Source organism: Haliaeetus albicilla, chromosome 8, assembly GCF_947461875.1.
Source record: "Haliaeetus albicilla chromosome 8, bHalAlb1.1, whole genome shotgun sequence".
In the NCBI taxonomy this organism is placed as follows: domain Eukaryota; kingdom Metazoa; phylum Chordata; class Aves; order Accipitriformes; family Accipitridae; genus Haliaeetus; species Haliaeetus albicilla.
In genome coordinates this window covers 36,502,152-36,527,699 of record NC_091490.1, presented here as the reverse complement: position 1 = coordinate 36,527,699, position 25,548 = coordinate 36,502,152, and the positions used below count along the sequence as shown (strand labels likewise).

At 45.3% G+C, this 25,548-nt stretch overlaps 1 long non-coding RNA gene across 2 annotated transcripts; it reads right to left on the bottom strand.

Annotated features, from left to right (window-relative positions):
- Positions 1–1,621: 1,621 nt before the first annotated feature.
- Positions 1,622–25,548, bottom strand: LOC138686474 (uncharacterized). 2 transcript variants are annotated; one of them, XR_011325865.1, is made up of 6 exons: positions 24,990–25,548; positions 23,976–24,105; positions 21,663–21,824; positions 20,327–20,440; positions 2,842–2,890; positions 1,622–2,338 (listed from the first exon to the last, which is right to left on the bottom strand). It is a non-coding gene; the product is annotated as an uncharacterized lncRNA (long non-coding RNA). The 2 variants fall into 2 exon arrangements; XR_011325866.1 differs by having other exon boundaries at positions 23,976–24,074.

The window sequence follows — 25,548 nt, the reverse complement described above, 5'->3', positions numbered from 1 at the left end:
TCCAGCGTCACCACAGCTAATACCCACATTTGCAGTCTGCCTTCTGACCACAAAGTGCCTAAGGTACCAGGACACCAGTGAGTTAGGATGTAGGGATTGGCTTGGCTCCTGGAAAGAGGATGTGCTTTATCATCAAATCCCAGCATGATTTGGTATGGAGAGGCACAGAGCGGTCAAGGCAGTGGTGAGCCCAAAACAGGGTTGCCTTTGGAAGCAGTATAAAAAGAAAATATCCTTGCTAACATAACCTCGCCTTCTAGTTTAACCTCCATGTTCCCTCAGAGAGTGCAAACATGCCTGCACATATTTTAGGCACAGGAACCCACTTAGGAAGACTCAGATGTAGTGTAAGTCCAATTAAAGCAAAATGGAATGAAAGTCCCAAATTACTTCAATGTGTCAGAGTGAGGAGTTCGCAAATCCACTGGTTATTGCAAAGTTGTTCTGGGAAAAATAACTTCTGTATAGATTCCATCCCACTTCACTGAACTCCATGGGAGTTTTGCATCAACTTCAATGGGAGAAGGACCAACACATATAAGCAAGCTTTAGCCATGCATTAATTAATTGTGCTTCAGGCCAAATGCATCTGCTCTTATGCCCCAATCTTGCAATGAATTTTCTATAGAAAGATCTCTGTCCCTGCAGTGGTGTCCAGTGAACTCGCACTAGCAAGGTCTAACTGCAAGATCCCATCTGACTGTCCAGAAACCCATAAGAACACACATCTGCGTTAATCTTGCTGAGATTAATGAGTTCAATCAAGAGCAGAGTTTGATGAAAATATCTCATTACATATCAAGCTGGAGGGTAGATCAAAGCTTTTTTTTTTAGCTCACTAATAAAATAAAACAGAAATAGCAGAGGAAGTAGCTTGCTTGTTTGTAATGGCTCCCTTCTTTGGGAAGGTGAGTACAGAAACCACAAAATTATTACTGCTATAATAACCAAAACAAAACACAAAATTAGGCAAATCTTTAATGCAGGATATCATCCATAAGTCCTTCTCTCATTAAAATTCCCAAACACCAGACAGTGGGGATGAAGTGTTCTGCCCATATCACTCACCTCCAACCACTGTTTAGAGCAAGTGAAAATAGTGAAGATCCTGTCTTGGTTTATGAAGCGGGGGTGGGGGTTTGCATGCATTTGAATATTACCAGGCCCCAAAAGTCTGGTAGCATAAACTAGATTTACACCAACTCGATGTGACACCCAAAAGCTGTTCCCATGGTTCCTCTAAGTTTGTGCTCTGCAATTGAGCTCTCTGCTCTCTAAGGCTTCCTAACACAGAGTCACCAAAGGGCAGATACTGGCATGTTTTTTTAAACTTGCTAGAAAGCCATTTGCTCCCTTAAATGTAATTTCTGTCATTCAGCTAGAAAGTTTGTTTTCAGTACAAAATACTTTTTAATCACCTCTGTTAAGTCTTTCTACTTCATCTCATCTGGTTCCTATGGAAATCGCAAGTCTTCCAGAACTGCAAATTCTGTTTCCCAGCCAATGTTAGGAAAACTTATTTTTTCCACTACCTTCTGAGATAGTATTTGCATATAAATACTGTTCAGATCTCAGAAAATATATTTGAAATTATTATTCATTACACTGGAGACCTTCCATGTTTCCACAAGCAGCCGTTTTATTTTTGCTCCCTTTCCACGTAAGCAAAAAAAGATCTCCCATTTGCTTCTTCATTACTCCTCAGCTCCTTTTTACATGCAGTTCTTCTTCAGCAGAATTCTTGTTATATTTAAAAAATCAAAGAGAAAATAATAAAAATTGGCACCTTTTTGGTCAAAACAGCACTTCCCACCCTTGATCCATGGCTGGCTGGCAAGGTTATAAAAGTTTGTAGTTGGTCTGGAGAACCAACTATTCTTAAAAACTCTATTCAAAGTTGAACAATAAAAGTCTAAGTGCTCCAAAAGACATAAAGAAGGTTGACAGGGATCTTTGCCATGGTTTGGGAACCTCTGTGTTAAGGAGGACAGAAAGAGCATGGAGTTGCATGTCTTTTCTATGTATGACAAGCTACAGTGAGCCAAACAAAAAGTGACAGCTTTCCTTGCCAGGGTGAACATCTCACATATTAATGACAGGTAAGAGACACTTACTGTTTGAGTCAGCCAGAACCAGTAAGGCTACTCGCTGCTACATATTACATATTTCACAAGCACACACTGAAGATACTGCTTATGCATTCACTGAACTTCCTGGGCTTGTTGCTGGTGCTTTTTTCTATCTTTCCTTTCTCTCTGCTGTCCCCCTCTCCCGTTTTGGGGCTCCACCTCACTGCTGTGTAAGCACTTAGGCTAGCACTTCCAGCTGTAAAATGAGCCTGAAACACAGGAAGAGACAACACTATCCATTAGGCAGTCCAACAGCAGGGCATGACTACAGATGGATAACAGAACTGTCAATGCAAGTGATGTGCAAGCCTCTGCTTCCAAGTCTTGTGAAGAGCCACCCTTCACCTGTGCTTGGGAGGAGGACTCAGAAGGGGAGGTGCAGTTGGAGCAATCTGTTTAGCCTGGGCAGGGGGGAAAACAGGAATATCCTTGCTCTCCCCTATATGGATCACTTTTGAAAATACACTAGTTCTGAACACTGTCCCGGGCAAGGAGCAGGCAGAACACAGCAGCAGATGAGAACCACATGCTGAGATCAAGTGGTGAAAAACTTTTCTGTGTCTCTGCATCTCTCCTGCAGGGCACCTGAATACCAGAGATTCATGACCATTTGCAAAGGATTTACTTTCTCAGCACGATCATTCCTGAGATTAGCATAGAAACTTAACAATAACATAAATTTCAGCTGTCCCCTTGTTACCTCCTCATGCACCTTGGGCTTCTTCAGGATCTTCTCAGTTGTTGACAAAGAAGTTCTTCTCCTTTAAAAGAGCAGAAAAATATGGTTTGTTACTGTCTTCACCAGGTTGTGAGATATAAAGAATTTTTGAGAAGACTATCCCCTCTATCCCTGTAAAGCAGCTATAGCACTAGCCAAAAGCCTGTGTGTCTTTTCATCTGCTTCGTTAGCTACATTTTGGAAATTTTCAGGGCTTGTGCAGCTGGGAGATGGCTAAAGCAGTGCTAAGAAGAGCCACGAGTCTCCAGGTTTTGCAGCCGCAGCACCCATGGAAAGAAGACCTGACATAGATGCTGGCAGTCATGGGTGAACCTTCTTTCAGAGGAAATGGAGATGCACTCAGAACCTCCCAAGAGAGCAAAAGAATGCTTCCAGACAGTCAGGTGGAGCAGCCTGTTGGCTCCATCAACCTGACGGACTTGGCAGCCCCTCCTGCTCCAGCTGGCCAGGATCCTGGAGTCTGCAAAGCTGAAGGCAGAATTACTGAATTATTGGGAGAAAACAGATAGCTGCATAAGCTTATACACCATGATATACACATACATATATATATATACCCATACACATACATTTATACACATCACAGAGTAAGCAGCACCTCATTTAGTAAGCTTCCAGGGTATCTATGATTCTATATACAAACTCCTAGTAGGACTTAAACCCCTATGCCTTATCCTATAATGACTAAGCTAGTCTCTGTGTTGGGCACGTTAACTCTGCAGGAGAGCTCTGACATCTTCCTGGAAGAGATTTAAAGATGTATTTTTATTAGCTTTTGTAGAAGAAACACTGACTAAAAGCTCCTGTCTGAAGCTTGCCCGACAGCCTCACATTCCCTGGGTTCCTCTAAGTCTGAGTCCTCAAAGTCTTTCTGTACCAGAGGCCAAATCCCACTTCCAGCTCCAGTCTGGGTGCCAGGCTTGCTTGCTAGGCTTTCGACTTCTTCAGCCCAGAGCAGAGTTCCTGCTGACGTCAGCAGTAGTTGGCCAAGAGAAAAAGAGAACAATACAGCCTTTATAGATTAACAATATTTCAATTTACTAGAAATTATGCAGTATATAACATGGCTCAGAGAAGTAATTTGTCATTCTTTGGGATCCTTGCTTTTTCTATCCTTTCTTTCTCTTTCATCTCCACCTTCCCCTTTTCACTTCTCCTCCCTTCCACTTCTATCTTTTTACCTCCTTTTCTCTCTCCTTTCTGCATCTCCTCCCTTCCAGCAGATCCCACCATTGGTCTGACGGCTCGACTCCAATCCCTATCTCTGTGTTATCTGCTAAAATCACTGACAACAGAACATCTAAGTGGAGATGCATTCCAGTGTCCTGGAAAGGGATGCATAGAGCAAAGAGAGCAGGACTTGAGGGGCAGGAGGACTGGGATATGCAAGAAGAGTTACAGGCAGGAAAGGCCTGGGGTACATACACTGGTACAGACAAAGGAGAGAGCTCACCCCCAGCAGTGGTTGAAAGAATTCTCTACAGCATTTCTGCCTGGAACTGTCAGTCCAAGAAAAATTATATTTCATAGTCAGAAGGAGAAAAATAAATAGAAAAGTGTTTCATCTTTGGAGTGTTGGATATTTGATCTTATCTGGAATGAGTGTGTGTGTGTACATGTGTGCATACGTCACTTGTTATTTTATTACAGAGTGCTGTTATGAAACTTCCCTTCCCATTTTGCATAAATCTTCCTTTTCAGACATGTGGTCACCGGTTTAGGGAACATTTACTGTCAAATGCCTTAGTTTTTGCATACCCAACTTTTCTTGGTTTCATTTGCAGGACTACTCGGCATAACCAGAGCCTCTGCCACAGATGTCCCAGACGTTGCTCTTAAAAAAATTATCCTGACCAAAATTGGTGCTTTGGCCTGTGTGAACTGCTAAACATCATCACAAAGCAGCAGTTAGGCTGTAAGTTACTTACAATCTTCGTCTCTTCAAACCTTAATATTTAGGTCACATGGAAGAGTGTTGTTATGGACACAAAAACAGCACTCACAGGTTGCCATATTTGTTCAAACTTATCTTTGGTTCTCTTCCAAAAGCCAACCTCCCAGCTGACATTTGATGTGCTGCTCACCTTACCTAGATGCCTGCTGAAGGAAGGAGAAATCCCTTCTCTACAGCAAGTACAGGCCTTGCTCAGATCACTCCAGAACTTGAGCCTCCAACACCCAGGAGTCAAACGACTTCAGCACTGAAAAGGCCCAAGTTCCACGTGAACTGGCCATCTGTGACACCAAGGAGTTGCCTCTCCCAAGCCAGGACCCAGAGGATGCCGTGCAACCTAACAAAACTCGACCGACCCAGCTACATTCCTGTCTAGCAACCGCAAGGTAGATCTTGTTAAGTTCTTGTCCTGTCAAGGTCACCTGACAAAAACACTTTCAGAAAAGAAAACTCCCTTGAGCTCATCCCTTCTGTTCTTGTGATCAATGCCAGCCCCTGTTCACCTCCGCTCTTTCCCAGTCACCCACAATAATAGTTCTACGCCCCTCCTTATGCATAAGGACATGCTTCCAGGTCCCAGAGGAAAGCACAAACACACACGGACTTCCTAGCATTAAAGGTATTCTGCAAAGCATGGAAAACCTTCAGGACAGTCAGAAGAGGTAACAGCAGATAAGATGAAACCCACAGTCTGCATTCCCAAGGCCCTCAAAAAACTCTGCAGCCTCTCCCCTTTCCTTGGGGTTTGGCCATCTGCACTACAGGCCAGCTCTGATACAGTGCAACTGCAAGCTGGGATCAGACTGCTGTGAAAAACGATGTGAAATAACTGTGAGCAGTCTCTACACGGACCTTCCTCACTTCACATGGCAGCTGCCTTTAAACTCAGGCCCTTGCCCTTGGTCTTTGCCTCAGCTACCTTGTAGGTCTGCCTGTGCTTAGACACCTTTGTTGATCCTTATCCTGGATGTGGGAGCGAGAGGTGTTCCCTACTGCCCCTGGAAGCAATCAATCAGATCCAGGAGCTGGTGCCCAGGTCCTCCTTGCTGCAGTGCACTCACCCTGCTTGCTGAACACCAGCATGGGCAATTTAAGCAGCCACACTGGTCCCCATCACAAGTGGGTGATGATCTTGTCCTTCAGGGCATCTTCTCAGGTTGGAACTGACCCCAGGCAGAACTGTTCACGACATAAGCCACCTTACGTCATCTCCAGGACAGGAGCAAGCTGAAGATCAGACTGCTGCCTTTTAGAAGACACAAACAGGGAACTATGTCAAAGTAAAATCACAGGGAACTTAATTTCACCCTTGTTCTTCCAAAAATCATTGGGCTCTTTGTGCCAACATTATATTTTGACATCATGCTTCCTTTCTTTAAAATTTTCTGTTCAGCATAAAGTGATATGAGAGCACAGAAACCCACTATGAGGATCAGAGATAGTGAAAGCCCTTCTGGATCATCTCTTTCAGAGCAGGTCTCTGTCTATCCCCCAGTTTTCACTTGCTGGAAAGTTACCCAGCCATATGTTTGCAATTAAAGTCTCAGTTCCTCACAGGCTCATGGCAAATAGTCTGCTTCACCTGGGTCACATCTCTAAAGGGAATTCCCCCAGACTGGATTTGCAGGCCATATTCAGTGGCAGCTCTGACACAGGTATTAGCCATAATGGAATCCACGTCAATTATGAGTTCATCCATTCGTTTTTCTATCCAGGCCTCCCACTCAAATTTCAGAGATCTCCTTCTAAAATGCAATTTGACCCATTTTGGATGGAGAGAGTTCCTTATTCACTCCATTTGAGACCAATTAGGCTGTTTGATTTGGGATCCTTTATCCCTCAGCGCTCTTAGCCTGTCTGTTCCAATAAATGTTGCAAAAAATCCCAGTGTCTGAAATCTCTGCATGCTTCATGGACCCTATTTCCTACCCAATAACTGCACTCCCTTTACTCCTCTTTCACTGACCTGAGTCAATCACAGACTCTGGGGTTACTTTGTGCGTACCAGCTCCATATCCTTGAACTGCCCTTCAACTTTGTGCCTGTGGAGGCCATGAGGATGAGGAGGAGTGATTGACTTGTAATGCTTTCTCCTAGCTTAAAGAGCTCGAAGCAATCTCTTCTGCGCCTAACCCACAATGCAAACATGCTCTCAGAGTTCACTTTTAATCAACCTCACTGATTTGCTTGAAATATTGATCAAATCATAACTGCTTCCTTTCCAACCATCTGATGGACAGTCCAGCCAGCCCATAAGTTTGGGGAGGATTCCAGCTTTCAAACCAAGGAGCAATCACAGATTTGCAGTGATTATCGGAGCTCGAGGCTTTCGTTTTGTGTCATTCCCAGATGTTTCCAGCCCCTCACACCCCTGTAGAACAAGTCAATGGTGTGGATTCAACGCTGATAATGGAAACAAGGTCGCAGGTTGTGAAAAGACATCTACCTGCTTTAGAAGTTTTCCACATGTTCCAAACCAGAACAGCCTGCAACGTTTGTGAAATCAGGGTGCACCCACAGTACAGAAATAATTTAAACCTAATAAAATGTAAACCTTTGATTGAGGAATGAGCCTGAGCACATATTTAACTGTCATCACAAAGAAGATGGCTTTCCTCATTAGGGGCCCAGATGAACTGTTACAGTAAGTCCAAGACCTGTTAGAGGAGAAGGGCTGGAATCTGCTCTTCCCTCCTGAGCCTCCGGGAACAACCCTGAACTTTTGGTGAGGGAGGTTTGTTTCAGAATCCAAACCTGAACCTGACTCTGAAGTTGGCCACTCGACCCCTCTTCCACGCAGCAGACCTAGCCCAGCTGAAGGCCTCCACAGCCTTGTGCTACACAGGAGGTTCAAAACCCAGATCCGAAGTTTGCAGCCTGGGATCATCTCTAACTTCCCAACTTCAGAACCGCAATTCCATTTGCTTTACGTCACTTGCCTGTTTGCTTTGGGGGAAGAAAAAAATATGAAAAAACTCCCCAACCAGTAACAATCCAAAAGACAGCAACACTGTCCCAGCAACATTCCTCCTTGCAGAGCAAGGAAGAAGACAATTAAGCCCAGCAGTACCCACATCCTAAGCCCTTTGGGCCTCACAGCATTTTCTCCCTCTTTCCTCTGTGTTTGTTTTGGGGGTTTTATTTCCAATTTTATCACTTTGGCTCGTGCTGCCTGAGAGGCAGGGGACCTCAGTGGTGTCCTTGAAGTGTTTATTCAAGATTGGAGCACACCCAAGAGGTGGTTTTCAAGGCCCCTGCAAGCCTCTGAAACCCCACACTGTGTGTGTGTTTTGCAGAGGGGGATGGCTGCAGCTGGCTCTGCAGAATTTGCCCTTGGGGACAGGTTTGCCTGCCAGTGACGGAGAGGTGCTGGGAGTAAAGCACGTCATCTTCATCCTCCTCCTTTGTCGGTCCCACTCTGGTATTTGGCCGTGGAGAAGTTGTCGTGCTACAAGCTAGGCTCTGCCCCTATTCTGGATGATCTCCAGGCTCCCAGCAGCGCACAGGAACAGTGCTCCTTAGGTTTCTGGAGCTTACAGCACTGTCTCCTTTGGGAGCCCTCCCTGCACATCCTGAACCCAGGAGCTCTGATACCACTCCACGGAAACCAGACCTCCAGGCCTCTGTGTCTTGCTCACACTACTAATCAAAGCACATATATCCCCACCCCTGCAGCCTTGTAGAAACTCTAAGTTAGGGATCATCTCTTCAGTGACACGTGACAGTCAAAGCCCATGACATGGAGGCTTTGCAAAATTTTTTTGCACTGTTACTTTTTATGGTAGGTTGCATAAAACTTAACTTACAGGTAGATCCAAACAAAGCAATACAGCGTTCACCGCATCCCCATCCTCCTTGCCATCAACATTCTTGCACAACCTTTTGAACTTGGGTCAAGGCCTGTGGACTATCCAGAGTCATCCTCCTATGCAGCACTTCTCCACACCAGGGAATCTATCCTGCAAGCAGCTTCATCCTGCTTTGCTCCATTTTTAACTTTGGTGGTTCTTCACTCAATGCCTTCTTGTTTCCTTCGTAAAGACTTCTCCTCTGTTTCTCTTCATTGCCACCTGCCTTCCTCTTCTTTCTGGTCCTCCATCTCATGAGATTTTTCCATGATTTTGGATTCCTTTGCTCTTCCAGAATGGGTAAAAACATTCTGTATTGGTGATGAGGTAATATTTTGAAAATAAACTTCTCATAGTCAAACTATATTGCTAGATATATGAGCACACATGTTCCACTTTTGACACTGATTTTCTGAAACATTCAAAAACTATAACCAAATACACTTCATTTTGGAAAATACGGAATTTCAAAACACTCAAAAACTATGGAAACAGAACTTTCTCACATTATAAAAATGTTTCATTTTGGGAAAGACTGGGTTTTCTTTGCTTTTCTTTTCTCCAGAAAAAATACTCAAAACAGGTACTTTTTAATATTTGCACAAAAAATAACATGTCTTGTTTAAAAATCTTCTAATGAAAAATGTCCAGTAGGTCCCCAAACTGGGTTCATTCCATGGTCACAATCCCGATTGATGGTGGTGCGGTTAGTTACGCTTGGTAAGAGATACAATGAAGAACTAACAAACATCCTTGCTGTTCTGTGCTTGTCCCAGCTTTCCTCTGCTGCAGGCACCCCCCTGTGCTCTGATCTCTTGGTAGGAGGGAACGCGGTATTTGTTATTGGTTTCGCACGGACCATGGAGCCTCATTTGTTACGCAGCCTCCCAGGACAATCCCGGGTTCTTATGTGCAAATGAAATATGGGTCTGTTGGTGCACGCTGACGGGCCCTCTCCATGGGCAGCTTTCAAGGAAACACACCCGTGGCATTCTGGCACCATTCTGAGCCCATTACCTCTGCTCCTGCTGCTTCTGCTTCCTCTGGCATTTTCAATGTTACTGTGGAATGAGGAGCAAGGCCCAGAAGAGGCACATACCTAGAAACACAGCACTTATCCCACTGCTGCTAATAAATACTGACACTTGGTTTTCCACACCTCCACATAGGTGAATTAAGCTTTCTTTGTTGTGCAGAAGAGCTCAAGCCCAACCATCAGAGTGAACAGAAACTGAATTCTGGTGATGTTTGGGTCTGAGGGTGGAGCTGCACCTTTGATACCGCAGCTTAAACCCGTCTGCACAAACTTCTTGGCTCTCTTCCCACTGCTGTTTTTTATGCTGCCAAACCTCAGTATTGAATCAGGAGGCAGGCACGAAAAGGAAAAGAAGAAAGAAAAAGAAAAGAACAAGAAATGTGACACGTTTTTACTGGCTTTCTAGGTTTTGTTAGGCTTTCAAGTGCAGTTCTCTCATTGTGCTAGAAATTTTTCTGTAATCAGAAGGGTTAGAATATAATCTTGAAAAGTAGAAAACCTGAGAGGTTTGAATAATCACACGCTACCAATGACTAGTGCCTCATGAATAGCCCCAAACCTGATAACACATCTCTAGCTAGCAACATCAGGATCTGTAACATTTCCCCATCACATCAGTGAAAAATGTTTCCCATTTGCAGAGCAAACTTGCATCCCTGAGGTAAGAAGCGCATCGTAACACAAGGGTTGTGAAACATTTGTCAGCAACCTCTCTTTTAAATAGAAATCAGCATGTTGCAGCAAAGGCCACAACCATCTTGCTGAAAAACACAGTGATTAATGACACTAATATGTAATAATTAAAAAATACTCATTGAAGTGGATTGTAGCTGTTCTTGACTTGGGTAGGGTATTGCCCAGTTGGATCAAAAATCTCTGGGATGTTCTTTAGGGATGTAGCAAGGTACAGGGGGGTCCTGGCCTTTGAACGAGGCTCTATGGCTCTGTTGTAACAACAAAACATCACAGAAGTCATCACATCTCAGCAAGAGCTCCAGTCTTCTGGCCAGAAATGCTAAAAATCCTGAGCACCGAGGGTCAAATTTCCACAGTCACCTTGCATCAGCCTGACTCTGCTCCCACTGCAAAATCAGTGGTGGTAGGAAGAACAGCCTGTGCTCCTGAAAATCCGCTCTCTCAGATTTATTTCAGACTGCTATAAAATGCTTCTTCAACTTTTACATCAGCCTAAACATCCATTTGTCAGAAATAGCTTTGTTCTCCATTCAAACTTTGCTTCCCAGCCATCAGAGACACAGAGGCAAAGTGGCCTTTGGTCATCCCAGCCAAGAATTTGGCTCAGAGCAGCTCCCTTAGTCCACCACAAGGCCCAAGCAACGTCAGCTAACGCCCCATGCTTGAGTTCCTGATCTCACTTGCTGGTGCCAATCATTGGGAATCCACTGCTTTCCTTGGGGCCAGGATTTCACACATTGTATTTAAGCTACCACTGAGTTCAGAGGCCATTCCTCTCAATGTCGGGACTAAGGCCCTCCTAAAGAAGCTATGAACGGCGGCTAAGGAAACTCAGAAATCTCAGCCTTTGCAAAACTAGCAGAGGAATTTTCCCTTAGTAACAAACCCCTTAGCATCTTTTGTTTTGGAAAGTATGAAAATGTTTCCATATAAATTTTTTCCAAAATGCAGCTCTCAGGATTCCCATATTGCCCTGATGCTGAAAAATCCCTCTGCTTGCCCCAGAAAAAAATTTAAAAAAAGGACGGCCCATGGAGTATCTGAAAGATGGCAGCATCCTCAAGCATCCCTAGCCCTGGGGTAGAAAGCTAAGCCTTGTTATCCCTGTTTTGATCCCAGGTTCCCAGGGCTTCTTGCCAGGTTGTTGGGGATCTGGTATCTCGGGGGGGGGGGTTGTCTGGATTCTGGGGCAACACTCCAGGTGTCTGTGGGCTTCCCATCCCACAGCAGGACTGAATACAGCACAGGGGCCCCAAACCCTGGAAAACAACACAGCCGGCTGGCAGGAGAGCAGGCTGCGCTCCCGCAGACTCGTGGCTGGGGCTGGGCTCACCAAAACAGAACCACTCTCAAGAAGGATTTCAGCAATGACGAAGGATGATTTCCTGACAACGAGCAAAGCTTTCCATTAGAAATGTCCCAGACAGTCCCAACCTGGAGGCAGCTTGGTGCTCTGGCGAGGTGGAAAAGTCCTTTGTGCAGCCCAGCAGCTACACCATGAAAGCACAAGGCTCAGGAGCCTGCCCCAGGGCTGCCACTGGGCAGACTGGAACCCTTTCCAGCCAGCTTACTGCCTACCAAAGCCCTGGGGTTAGCTATAGAGTTATTCTGGCTCCCTCCATACCTCTCTGCAGAGATGCTCCCTCCTAGGAAATGAGTCACACCTTACAGAGAGGCTGAGAAACCCTCTGGAGGTGCCTGTCTGAGTGTTGACTCGGAAGGAGATTGCACGTGTCTGCCAACGCTAAATTATCTTAACCAGGGGCTGTGTCGGGCCAGCGGGCTCACGCTGTGCCGACCCCAGGCGAGCATAGGGTACCCAGCCCATCCAGCCCACAATGTAACAGCTTTTTCCCCCCTCCAGCTTTTTCACACCTCCCTGTTTGCCTGTACCTCAGCATGCGCTTGCACGTAAACAGCAGGGATGGCGGGTGGGTCCCCTGATTACGAACAGGGCCAGACTCCCAGTTTGAGCTCATTATAGATGGCCTCCACGCTCTCCTAACAACAAGGAGAGCACGTGAGCAGCGGCCACCATATAGGGAAGGGAGTTTGTTTCACAAAACCCATAGCTATCCAGTAACAAAAAATGACAACCCAGGAACCCCTCCAGGCATCCCGGGTGGGTTTTTAATGCAACATTTGGGCAGAATCTTTGTTCCAGGTTTTGCTTTGAGTTGATTTCTTAAGCATATACACATCCAAGCCTGGGCCTCCAGCCCCCCAGCTTGGGCAAGAGCTTTTTTGTATGTGAAGTCCTAATAATGTCCATGTCGCAGAGCTCTTCTGCACCTATGGTGGGCTCTGCACAATGCCTGGCAGAAAGAAATGGTATAAAATCTGTTGATAGATCATCTGTGAAAGGCCTGAACTCCAGCCAAGACAGATAAAAATAAAAGAAATTAAAATAGTTGTGTGTGTGTGTGTGTTTTATGAAGGGAACATTTATATTTTTAAACTAGGAGTAATTGTATTCTGTATCTGAAATGGCATCTGAAAGTGATTTAGTGGAACAATGTGGTTTCTGATTGGTGCTTGAACTAGTTCCAGAACATTTTTTATAATAAGCATCATAAAGATCCCAATTATCTGATCCTTTTTCCTAACATGGTCAGAGAGGATGTTTCCAAAGAAACGGCTTTTGGGTTGTTTTTTTTTTCCTATGTGGCACTGGTCCTGCAAACATTTACATACACACTTAATCTTGTGAGTAGCCCCAGAGAAGTGAATCAAGGCAACCCTCAGCAGCAAAGCTAATCAGAGAGTAAACTACTGATGTTCAGATTTGCTAATCAGGGCAATCCATAGACTTTCGGGGAAAGGTCTGCTTGTTATTCCGAGAGCTGTTCAGGATGCATTTACGATTCAATAAAGGAGGCCCCAGCATTACCAAAATAATTACTTACTCAAACAAGCCTGTAAAACTCAAGGACTGCCCCAAATAAAAGGAGGCTTCCCCCCCTCCAGTTTAATAACATAAATCTAGTGAAATGCATCTTGCTGCCATAAAATCAGTTCTACATGCCTTAGAAACCATTGATTTACTAAGTGGGCAGGGAGGTCAGATCCTGCTAGGGACTTGGAGGGCTGAACATATGGAGAGAAGTTTTAAATCTGAAAGTTTTGTCCACTCACAGAAATGCAAAGGAGTTCTTATCTTACCCTGTAACTTCACTCTCCAAAATAAGACACAGAAAAGCAACAGGCAATGCTACAGATTAAAATGGAGCCATTTTGATGATCACTCAGTAAAGGGGGGTAAGTAATGACCCTAACACCCACTGTCCCAGGGGGGATTGTTCCCGCCTGCAAAACTGGCTTTACATTAGCAGCATCCCCCTTGCGCTGGGACCCTGCAGGAGGGCTGGCTGTCACATCCTGGGCATTGCCTTTCCCAAGCAGCCCTCACCAGGCTCCAGGCACAACTCCAGCACCGCACAGCACACCAGACCTCCTGCCATGAGCCCTGCCAAGGCAAAGCTGGGCATGGATCAGGACGGCAGCAGTTATGTAAGGCAGCATATGTAAGGCTGGTAGGAACAGCAACAGGCCCTGCTACAGGACAGATGATTTCTTCCTGACAGAGACAAGAGTCTCTGCCTTCTTAGAAACATCTCTTCCACTTTTCACCCCACAAAAAAAGCCCTTCTTTCCTGAACTAACTGGCTTTGGCTAGGTGCTTCCTGCCACACACCACAAGAGGGGAGCCACAGGTCACCCTGGACACCAGGTGTCTATTCTCCTTTCAAGCACCACCTCAATTTCCCTCTGTTTTCAGCAACACGGGGTTTGATGTGCTGCAGAGGGCAGTTGGTTGCCACCCCAATACCCACACATGATAATTAAGAACCTGCAGAAGTTCTTGTGTTAAAAAGGGCCGTGTGTGACATCACCCTCGGCGTCCTCTTCCTTCACCTTGTTCTTGTATGGAAGAAGGAAACTCTCCTCTATATAGCAAAGAAGAAACATCCAAGAAGAGACCAAGGGAAACTGCCAGGCAGTTGTCCTCATTCAGACTAGATATAGTTATTGGAAGGTGTGAGGGATTAAGCAGCCTGCTTAGCCTCATGCAGCAGGGCAGCCAGAGCTCCAGCAGTGGGTTTGCATTTGTAGTCAAGAGGAATAGGAAAACAGCTTTAAAAAATGCCAACTGACTGCTTATGGGTATGAGCTGATAGAGACCATAAACCATTCCTCGCAACACTGTTCCATGCTCTCTGCAAACTCCCACTGAAGCCTAGTGTGGTTTTGCAGTACTTCATCCCTATCCCGCACCCACCTCACCTATAAAGTGTTGTCAGACCAATCCTGGAAGGTGCTCAACCCATGTAGCCCCCAGCACTATGCAAGGGTAATTAGCTTGAGTGTTTGGGTGGACCAGGAAGTGTCACCTAACCGCAGCAGCCACCTCGCTATCAGGCTGCCCCTGGTCGCTTGGATCATGTTCTGATGATGTGTGAACGCAGAGGTGGCCAAAAATAAATAATAGAAGACGCCTTACTCCCCTGAGCACTGAGGCTCTCATGCCAAGAAATATTCTTGCTTCTTGCTGCCTCTTTTTGTGGTGGTTTTTCTGAGACTGAAAACGCTCCTCCACTGCAGAAGATGCAAAAAAATTCCTGCTGACCTCAGCATTGAGTTTCATCTTTTTGAAGCTTTGTTGCGCCTCTAAGATAATTTATGAGGTGTCAGGATTTTCCGACCACAAATGTCTTGGACGAAAACCATTTTTACACTACAGATGCCATGAAAGAGAAGCAATTTCAGTCTGTTTTTGCTACAGCACTGTCTGTGTCCACAATGAAGCATGGGTTCAGAGCTCCTGGAGATTATTTGTGTAAGAGTTGTCCGGGCCAGCGCTCCACTGAGACTCAGGCTGGGTCTGATTCCCCACCTTTGCCTCATTGCCCTGATCTTCTCTGTTGGGAGGGGAACTCCCATTTCCTGGTGCTGTGCCACGAAAACACAAGCTTGCCAAGTTATTCTCTGTATGTGTGTATGTGCGCGTATGTGTCGAACAAGCCAGAAGTATCAGAAGTAAAAAGATCCATTAACAAACCACATTTTGCAACATCCACAAGGATCCCCAGATTCCTCGTCTGTGGATTTCTCTTCCCTGTGCTTTAGATTTTCGAGGGGAAAAAGGAAACCAACAAAAACTCCCAAGAACCCAGCTTAGCCGCCTCTAATCCAGTATGCACCTCAGACTCCATGAAAGTGTTCTTGGGACGACAGCAGTATTTCCCTTGGCTGGGATGCCCAGCCTCCTGGCTCCTCTGGAGCTGCAGAGCTGTAGACATTCCGCTGAGTAGTTTGCAACCCTGCCTGCCAGGAAAACCCAATGTCTCCATGGAGAAATCTCAGCGGAGGAGTTTGATACTCAATCAGGGATGGAAAAGAAGGGAGTTTATGCCTCCCTGAGACCAATCCCTTCCCTAAAAAAAATTTAAAAGCAAGAGGAAAAAAAAGAAAAGGGATCAGATTCTTACAGACATGGGCCCAGGCATGCCAGTAGTATTGGTGTAACATGTATTGCTTTGTGTCAGGATGGGCCCAAGTCACGGAGGCTCAGGCCAAATGTCTGTTTAGGTCAGTGGGAGTCTATCGACTTTGGATCAGGCCTAATGTTTGGATCTGGAGCTGAACTTCCAAAAGTCTAGTCGCGCTTGCATCTTCTGGTGAGAGGGGCTTGGTTTGGCCTGGCTTTGAGATAGGAACCAGCTGCAGATGTAGGCCTCCAAACATGTTGTAGGAAAGAGGTTATAAAAGAGCCTCTTCTTGCTCAATGCATTTATTCCCCATGGGCCAGATTCTGACATCTTCATTAACACTGAGCAGAACCTTGCTCCAAGAGCAGTTACATTGATTTGAATGGGGCTATTCAAGGAGTCAGCAAGTACCTAATGTCAGCAAGGGTAGCACCATCTAAGGGTCACATCTGTTTGCTTCATTGACATAAATGACTTTTTTCTCCTTCCTGCTATTAGCTCACACTGCTACAGAAAAGCACATTGGGTTCCCTTCTTCCTGGCACCTCTTCAGCAAAATTCTGGTTGCAGATTCCTTCTTACTGTAATGTGGTAAGAAGCAAAAAGCTTCAAGCTTCTAGCTTCTATCTCAGCTTCTAGCTCTAACAGTTAGAAAAATCCTCCTGTGATAAAAGGAAGCTGTGATGAGAAGGTCAGAGTTCCTTCCTGAGTATTTCTCTAATCACCTTTTTTCTGCTTTCCTTCCCTGACTTAAAAATAGTGCCTGCATGTGAAGGCAGAAAAAGGATGCTACTGCCTACCTACACGTTTTTGTAGCCATCCTTTCCTAGAGGTCATTCTCCTGAGAGCCACGGTCATACTTAGTCACTTTAAATACTAAGTCTGCTGGTTTGGATCACTTTGACAGAACCAGGTGAGGGACCACTCCTGGGATTGCTGATAGAAGCAACTAGCTTTCTAGCATAGTGCCTGTGATGGGCAGGATGTATCAGCCTCATGAATTGCCTGTCTTGCTACCCTGAGTTCTGAGAGATCTCTGAAAACTAGCTTTGAACTGGGCACTTAGACTATTAGACAGCTGAATGAATCCCAGATTTAGACACCTAGGTGTACCTGATTCAAGACATGGAAGTTGTGCTCCTAACTCACATTCATGCTTTTGAAAACTTCACTCACAACACCCAACACCTGCACCTTCCAGGACAGTGACCAGCTCTTGGCCCTACCTGTTTCAGAGATGAATAATTGCAGAAGAGCAAAGCAAAGCAAAATCCATCCCCTCTGGATTCTCACACCATTTTCTCTATAACCACATCAGGTCACCTCCCAGGCATGTAACTAAGGTTTGTCACAGGTAGATTTTCTTTTCCTTCTCCTTTCTCCAGGGAGGTAAGGGTATTTGCACTGTGATGTTAATATGAATCATCATAACTATTTGCATTACACTTCCTAAGAAACAAGGCTGCTTAAACAGAGTGGCTGTGTCTGTAAGGACAGGCCAGCCAGTGTTAGAGTCTCTTTCCAGTTATGAAGAATGCTAAATGTGCAGCTCCCACAGGCTAGCATTTGCAAAATAAATGCACATGATTTTGCTAATGTCAACAGTGATCTGGTACCTGATAATTGTGTGCAGTGCCGCAGCGAGCCCAAGCAATCCATGTTCTCCTTACTGAAAAGGAGGGAAAAAGTCTCCACACTTAAAATAGTTGGCTTTCCTCACCACTTCCAGCAGTTAGCATGATTTTTTAACTTGTTTTGTATAAAACTTCTTTCCTGCCATTTTTTCTTGGACTTATTCTAGACAGTGTTCTCAGATATTACAAACAGGTACCCAAAAGTCTGCTGCTTTCCCAGCAGGCACTTCAGGATTTTATGTGGGCAGCAAATTCCCCATTTCCCTGGACTCCCTCAGAAAACTAACTTGACAGTGTAACAAGAGTAAGTGAAGACTGTTGTTTGTCAAGAAAGACCTTCTGGGAGAGGTTAAGAAGAGGATAACCTCTGCTCTTTTACGTTCTACTCTGAATGGACAGATGAGCAGAAAACAGTTGCCAGTCCATAGAAGTACAAGGTCTGAAAGGGAACAGCTGAGTTCTGGAAAACTGCTGGCAGCAAAACCGGGATTATTAGTCATTTATAGGTTGGGAGGGAACGTAGTGGCAGGACGCGGAAGTTGGTGAAATAGTTTGTTTGCATACATTTCACATGCAGGAATGATTTTTATATGAGCAGAATATCCTCAGGAGATGGTTCCTGCTTAAGACTTGAGACCTGTCCCCACTTTAGAGGATGTGGAGGAATGGGATTCTGGTGTTAAGTCCTGGCCTGATGCTCCCAGAGTCCAAAGGCTTTGCAAACACAAGTTCCAAGTGAGCTGGAGACTAATATATGTAAACACAGGGAGTACTGAAGCACTTTTTGGAGGCGGAGAGCAGGTTAAGCTATTTTGTAAGATACAGCTAACGAAAGACCATTGTTGCCGTGAGGAGAAAGGAAGGGAATTGTATTATTTATGTATTACAAATGCAGCCACTAAGGCATAAACAAAGCAACTTGCACAAAACCAGACAAAGGAGGTTGCCGCAAAGTCAGCAGTTTCAACTCAGGTTTCCTGTGTCCCAAACTAGCACTTTAATCATCTTCCTTCTCTGTGAGAGAGAAACGAGTATCAGAGAACGGAGTGAGTCTCCACATTTTTCTAGCCCAAGACCGAACTGTGTCCATTGTTGGGACTAGCCCCCTAGGAGGAATTATTTCTATTCAATTTGTGTGTGTCACAGCCAGATAATGTACTGGGTGGTATTTCCCTCTCTTCCCCCAATCTTTCTCTTTTATGACCACATGACTTCACCCCCTCGTGTGAGTGACAGTACCCATTAGACTAGACTCTGATGCAAAACAGCTGTGTGGAGAGAAGGGGAGGAAGGGAGTGGGGAACAGCAATTTAGAAAACAATTAAGAACATCAATTCCAATTCATTTGCTTGGCCAGGATAAGTAATTTCTAAGAGGTAACTTGATCTGTAGTGGACCGAGATTAAAGGCGAACTCCATTATCTCTAGTTTACAGTCTGGAGGAATTTGTTTTAACTGGTTACCAAGGAGGCTGCATGAAAAAAAAGAAAAAAGAAAAAAACCCCCTTTGCCTAAAAACATCTAAAAAATCCTCCTGATTTCTTCTTTTAAAGGGCACGCATAGATTTATTAACTCTCTGAGAGTATGGTTGCATTGCGTTGCAGGAGGAGCAGTTCAGCTTTTGAAAACAGAATCCCTGTCTGCAAGAGCTTAGAGATGCATTTTATCAAAACAAATTATGCCAGTTTTAAACTGCTGTTAAGATTTTGGTGTAAAGATAGATTAGAAACATGAGACATGGGTTTCAGAAGCAGATTCAGCATTCCACAGAGGAAGCAGCAGGGTCTGGAGGAGAACACAGTCAGCTGAGCACCAGGCAGCCCCAAGTTTTCTCCTTCTGGCTTTGATGCTTTGACACTGCCGCACTCTCTGGCTGTGAAAGGCGATTCCCTGCACTGCTTTACCACCGCTGTGAGCGAAATGGTGGTAAAATTCTTGGACACCTCTCAGAGGTGCTGTGAGACTCCACGAGTAAATACCCCAATGTCCCTTTGAATAGCAAGGGGTTGGAACCCAGCAGACACCAAGTTTTCTCCTGTATTCATGCTAGCATGTGGGAAGACACCAAAAAGTGAGTATGTGAGTGGGAGAGCCACTGATTCTGTACCATGGAAACCCCACATTCTAGAGCTCTCCCCTTCCACCTTCCTCAGCTCTCAGCACTTTACCACAACCCTGTGTCTCAGCCTTTTCCCCAACTCCTGTGGGCCTTGATCCCTCATCCTTGTTTTGCAAAATACAGTGCTGTCAAGAAGCCAAGATGCCCTGCAACTCCAGACCATCAAATTGCTTCTCAGACCCTTGCAGTTATCACTTGGAAAGCCCTGGTACTTGTCCTGGGCATTTCTCCCAGGGACCCAGAAACAGCAGCCATTGTGCTTACAGGAACATAGAGGCCACACGTGTCTCTGGATCCAATGTGAGGAGCTCAAGGGTGGGGTAAAAGCAGACATGGAAAAAACCATCCGTGAGCTGGCTCGAAGTTCAGAGTTGGCCTTGGATCTGCATTTCCCTGGTTGGACCCAGACTTCTACCTCTCCTGTGCAACTTTGTTTGTCTTAGGGACAAACCGCATCTCTGCCATCATGAAACGGCCAGCCTGTGCTTTATACAGCTGCATCCCTGTTAGCTAGCTAAGACTCTGGGGTGATGTAATCACCTCAGTGGAAACAGGAGCTGAAGAATGTGATGTGATGAATTTTCCCGGACCACCAAATAAATTAAAAAGTAGGCTCCCAGCCCAGAAAAGTTACCCTCCCAAATAAACATGTCCCAGCCTCCATTCCTCACACACACTTACCTTCTTCCACACCAGGAAGCTGAGCTCCTCACAGACTCCATTACAGACCCAGAATGAACAGGTTCTTCCAGCCAGGCGGCATCTCCCATACAGTAATTGCTTTGGTATGGGCATCTGAGAACAAGACAGAACTGTATACACTAGAAATATTCTCTTTGCATAAACTTCTCAGTAGACTTACTTTTGTCTTGTTGCCAGGAAATGTATTTGGGGCCTCTTGCTAACTTCACATTTCTTTGATTAGAGGGACATGGACAGTTTGTTCCGATAGTTAACAGGGAAAACGGTGATGAGAGGAACTGAGAAACTGGGAAGCCCCCTCTAAGCACATCAGCTCTGCAACAGCACATGAGAACACCCTACTCCACCATTCTCCTTGTGACAGCCACACTTCCAAGGGTTGGAAAGGAAAGGGTGGGAACCCATCTTGCAAACGTGCTTCTCCAGAACAGGGAATGTCATGGTAGATAACCTTACAACCTGAGATCATTTAAGCAACACAATGCAGTGAACTCCAGGGTGAAAGAGGGGCCATTCCACAACCAACAGCAAGTGATTGGGGGAATCAGCAAACAGTCAAAACTGGTTTGTTGGGTGGGGCAGGAATTTAAGTCAGTCAAGCAAGAATATAGTCAGCCAAATTGGAGTGCAGCCAGGAAACGTGAGTTAACACCTTTCCTCTGCCAAAGAACACCACTAAGTCTGTAGTGACAGTGAATGGCCACGGCCTTGGCCTCACAATCTGCTCAAAAACCTGCAAGGTGGGACATGCCCATTCTGTGCCCAGTTCAGGTCATGATTACTTCGTGGCATGAGACAAGGCTCTTAGCTTCTCTTGGCCCCAACTTGTCTGTGTGCACAGCTCCTTGGGTTAGTACTCACTTCCCTCCTGAAGCATGGTACCAGTTTGTTAAATGCCTGGTTCTCTTAAGAGGCAAGGTGATTCAGATAGTTCAAAGTACTTTATTTTTTGTCCCGGAGAAACCAGCCTCCTTCAGAGTCTCACTCATTAAGACAGCAGCCGTTGTAATCCAAGCTCCTTTGATGGAAAGGGTAAGTGGGGAGATTGCCAAAGGGAGGATTAGCTGATGGATGTCTTGAGCTGCAGGGGTGTCTCATATGGATTTGTGCAGGATTTTCACCTCAGCCGTCCTGGCTGGAACTCCCGTCCTACTGTACCAAGACACTCTCCTTGCAGGCCCTGCTCTGCCTCTAGCAGCAGTGAGGCCCTGGCTGAGGGCTGGTTGCTAGCTGTCATTTCATTCTCAGCTCCCTTGTGAAGGAAAGGTATGCAGCATGCCAAAGAAAACCTGGCCCCAGCTTGCGAAAAACTTACCTGTTGTAGTCATAGGGAAGTGGCAGCTTTGTCCAGAGACAGGATTGATTCAGGTGGTATTCCCAACTTGGCTACTCAGTGATACAATACTCCGGGCCATTGTTTTCCCTTCTACAGTAAGGGATTACCATATGCTCCTCTCTGCACTGCACCCTTTGAGACCTATGAATGAAAGTGCTGTAAGCTGCTTTGTGTTTTTAGGCCTAACCTTAAGTAAAGACATTTAGAAGGCAAAGTTCCAACACATGTTCCTAGACTATGTGATCAGCAGCAAGTTTCTCACTACTCCCCAGTCAAAAGGAGTAACACAATCCCTGGTCTTCTCCTGTCTATGACTCTGCCTCCTCCTTACTCGTCACCTTGGTCTTGATCTTTGATTTCTGCCACTGTGTTTCTATGGATACATCAAGCTATTTGTGTGCACTCATTGTTATGGGACAGAAAGGAAGGACAATCTGCAAAGGCAGGTTAGACCCACTTCTCCATTCTCTAGTTATGTGAGAGTTTTCATTTGAAAGAACAACTTTCTAACGTTCACAGTGCAGTTAAGCCTTAAAGGGTGTTAACTACAAACAAAGGTTATTATTTCCTAAAATGTCATTAGTGGAAAGCCATTATTGTGGTTTAACCCCAGCCAGCAACTAAGCACCACACAGCTGCTCACTCACTTCCCCCCACCACCCAGTGGGATGGGGGAGAAAATCAGGAAAAGAAGTAAAACTTGTGGGTTGAGATAAGAACGGTTTAAGAGAACAGAAAAGAAGAAACTAATAATGATAATGATAACACTAATAAAATGACAACAGTAATAATAAAAGGATTGGAATATACAAACGATGCACAGTGCAATTGCTCACCACCCGTCGATCAATGCCCAGTTAGTCCCTGAGAGGCGATCCCCCCACCTCCACTCCCCCCAGTTTCTATACTAGATGTGGTGTCACATGGTATGGAATACCCCGTTGGCCACTTGGGGTCAGGTGCCCTGGCTGTGTCCCCTCCCAACTTCTTGTGCCCCTCCAGCCTTCTTGCTGGCTGGGCATCAGAAGCTGAAAAATCCTTGACTTTAGAGTAAACATTACTTAGCAACAACTGAAAACATTCTTCTCATACCTAGCTCAAAAACATAGTACTATACCAGCTACTAGGAAGACAATTAACTCTATCCCAGCTGAAACCAGGACAGCCATTCTCAAAATGGTTTGAGGATGAAAATACTCCAGCCTGTCAAGTCTCCTGCTTTCTATGTCAAACATCCCTCTCCTTTCCCGCCACCAACTTTGCAACTCACACATGCCCAGCATGAGGCCACAGCTTCTTTCTGGCTCCTGATCCCAGGTGCTAGATGCTGCTCTGTCCACTCCTGTCTGACAAGCAGGGCACAAAGCCAGAGGGGAGCGAGGCACTCTATGCCGCTCTCTGTGTGCTGCCAGTGCCCTAGCACTTCTTTATCACACAGGATTACAAATCCATCCATGGGTGCATTGTCCACTCTTCTGTCACAGGACCCAGTAGAGCAGAGTGTAGGACTGCTTGTAATGTTATTGTTAAGAGGTTCCCTTGTGTTGTTTTTAGCAGAAATCTGAGTTGCTTGTTTTCCAGCAGAGTATCAGTTACAAAACCAACACTGAGCAGAAAGGCTTTTTTGAGAGTGCGGGCTCTGTTTACCATGTTAATTTCAGGGAAAGTTATTTGGGAGGATGAAGGAAGTAGTTAAATCCTTGTTTACCATGCTGGAAACCCAAATCCCCTCAGTTTATACAAATAAGACAGAAAATGGCTCAGTCCTATGAGCACATGGCTGTGACTAAGGAGAGCTGGGTTTGTTCCCTGCTCTAACGCATCGGACCCTTTTCCCTCAAGGTTTCCCTCACGGTGAGATTCAACTCATTTAACATTAGGTATGTGGTCCCAGCTTAAGACCAAATCACTGATCGGCAGAGAGAGACAGGATATTCCTAATGTCAGATTTGCCCAATGGCATCAGATGGACTGAAAAGTCTTGCAGAGCTACTGGCCTTTCTTCCTCGATTATCAGGCAGTTGTAATAATCAGTTGGACTAAACAGCTGAAGTAAGATGAGATGAACATACTCTGTTTTCTGGGGTTCCCATACATGCAGTGAAGCTAACTAGTCCTTCCCCACCTGACAGTGGGGTGGAAAGGATCAGTGTACTAATTATTACAACATGCTCTGATGCTGAGATGCTGGAGGCCATAAAAGCCTAACTGTAAATAGATCTGTCTACCTGAGAAGGCAGTGACAGAGACTAGTCCACTAGTTCCTAAATCCTTTCTGTTTGGTACATGTACCTGTCCTGGCTGTTGCATGGCTGGTTTGGATCACTGAAATGATGTGCTCAGCCATCTTTTATGAGGTGGTATTTCTCTCCTTGCTGTAGAGTATGCAGTCTGTTGGGGGAGACAGACAAAGCTGCCTATGCTGAAAGAGCCCAGAAAAAGAGAGAATTAATTACTGATCTCAGCTACGTTAGAGCAAAGGCAGGGTTTGCTCTGCCCACTGAAATCAGAATTACTGCATGCTGCAAACTGAAGGTGCTATGAGCCATCAGCTTGGCGATATACAAGACTGAGGAGAACAGAACAACAGGGACCAAATCCTACCCGAGTAGTGAAATGACTTAGTGTAGGGTGAGAAAGTACTCACTTCCTCAGGGTCCCTCTGCCTTGGCATCTAGACAGCTAGGAATGATACCATAGCCTAATCACAGGCAGGGAGCAAGTCAGATAGCAAAATGGCTCTACAGACACTATCCAAACAGAAGCCTCCTCAATGGCCTATGTTTTGCCTTTGCTAAGTGGTCAGGGCTGCCTCTCTCACCAAATCAAGGCAACCCAAATATGGTTCCTCTGGGAACTTTAATGTTTTACTGAATCACTTAGTTTCTCTTGATGACTGCTGCTTCAGAGTCTCAGTTGCTGGATCCCAGTGGGGATTTTGTTGATGGGGGTTTATTGACTTCTTGTTACCTTGAAGTTACTGCAGTGGCGGGAGTCACAGGTAACTCCTGGAGTCTGTTTATTTTATGGGTTGGATTTTTAAGAGTTTGCCAATGGTACCCTCATTTTAGGAGAAGGCACTTGTTTATTTAGCAATGCAGTCACGTACTGATCCATAAGTAAAACTAGTGTGTTATTTAATAAGACCCAACAGAGGGTCAACCCTGGCTTACTGGTAAACTGATCAATCCAGAGTGCAAAAATCACCCCCCAGGAAACTCATCATGTCTATCTGCGGGAGGTACAAGCCAAATATCAGTGTAATTTTGTACTCCACCGAGTTTTCAGGAGTATCCATGCCCATACCTTCTGAAAGGAAAATGCTAAAAGGTCCAAGATGGACTAATTTCCGAAACCTTCACTTTGGTCCTCAGTAGAGGCTTTCAGAGTTGTAAGATTTTTACAGCTAGGGCTGCAGATCCAAGTTCCGCATCTGTGGGAGAAAGAACAGACTTGAATGCACTGAAGACTGGTCTCACAGCAGGGTCCATGAATTCCCATACACTCGAGCTGGAATTCATCTCACCTCACTTAAACACTTAAGAATGACTTGTCTGAACCTAAGACAGTCCTGTAGGGTCCTTCTACAGCTGAGAATATGAGATAACCATTGCAGGAGGGAAGAAGCTTTCTGGGAGGAGCTGATCTCTCCCCAGTGACGATCATGGGAAGTCTTGACAAGCACCTTAACCTCAGAGAAGTGTCTCTTAGATGTCAAAATTAGGTGAGAAGCATCTCACCCCTGGTGTGCTCTCTGATTACGTGCAGCCATAGAGAAGGGAGCCGCAAGGTCATTAGGTCATCTTAGCTGATCCTGTGTAGCACATTACAAAATCTTCACATGACTGAGAGACTAAGATACAAG